The sequence below is a fragment of the Vicugna pacos genome, chromosome 28 (assembly GCF_048564905.1).
Source record: "Vicugna pacos chromosome 28, VicPac4, whole genome shotgun sequence".
NCBI lineage: Eukaryota > Metazoa > Chordata > Mammalia > Artiodactyla > Camelidae > Vicugna > Vicugna pacos.
Window position 1 is genome coordinate 508,680 of NC_133014.1, and position 982 is coordinate 509,661.

Below are 982 nucleotides of genomic sequence, written 5' to 3' on the forward strand. Positions count from 1 at the left end.
GGCTCTTCAGGAGCGGCTAGATCAGCAGGAATGGCGGGCTCTTCAGGAGCAGCTAGATCAGCAGGAGCGTCAGGCTCTTCAGGATCGGTGGGCTCTTCAGGAGCGGCAGGCTCTTCAGGAGTGGCAAGATCAGCAGGAGCGGCAGGCTCTTCAGGAGCTGCAGGCTCTTCAGGAATGGCGGGCTCTTCAGGAGCGGCTAGATCAGCAGGAATGGCGGGCTCTTCAGGAGCAGCTAGATCAGCAGGAATGGCGGGCTCTTCAGGAGCAGCTAGATCAGCAGGAGCGTCAGGCTCTTCAGGATCGGTGGGCTCTTCAGGAGCGGCAGGCTCTTCAGGAGTGGCAAGATCAGCAGGAGCGGCAGGCTCTTCAGGAGCTGCAGGCTCTTCAGGAGCGGCTAGATCAGCAGGAACAGCAGGTTCTTCAGGAGTGGCTAGATCAGCAGGAATGGCGGGCTCTTCAGGAGCGGCTAGATCAGCAGGAACGGCAGGCGCTTCAGGAGCGGCGGGCTCTTCAGGAGCGGCGGGCTCTTCAGGAATGGCAGGCTCTTCAGGAGCTGCAGGCTCCTCAGGAGCGGCTAGATCAGCAGGAATGGCGGGCTCTTCAGGAGCAGCTAGATCAGCAGGAGCGTCAGGCTCTTCAGGATCGGTGGGCTCTTCAGGAGCGGCAGGCTCTTCAGGAGCCGTGGGCTCTTCAGGAGCGGCGGGCTCTTCAGGAGCGGCTAGATCAGGAGGAGAGGCAGGCTCTTCAGGAGCTGCAGGTTGTTCAAGAGCGGCAAGATCAGCAGGAGCGGCAGGCTCTTCAGGAGCGGCTAGATGAGCAGGAGCAGCAGGCTCTTCAGGAGCTGCAGGCAAGATCCTGGGGAGAGACCTGGGCGATGTCTGGGCAGGAGGCTGTGGTGGTGGGGAGCCCTTCATACCCAGACTCTTCCGGAGCCTGTGCTGGCCTTCCACAGTGTGGCACACCAGCCCCTCACTTGGGGAGC

The 982-nt window shown here is 61.9% G+C and overlaps 2 protein-coding genes across 2 annotated transcripts in view; both read right to left on the reverse strand.

Moving 5' to 3' along the window:
• Window positions 1-982, reverse strand: part of LOC116277736 (ankyrin repeat domain-containing protein 26-like) — a 533,747-nt gene that overhangs the window by 317,395 nt on the left and 215,370 nt on the right.
• LOC140690089 (uncharacterized) overlaps window positions 1-982 on the reverse strand; it is a 380,224-nt gene that overhangs the window by 264,329 nt on the left and 114,913 nt on the right. The gene's annotated exons all lie outside the window — the stretch shown is intronic.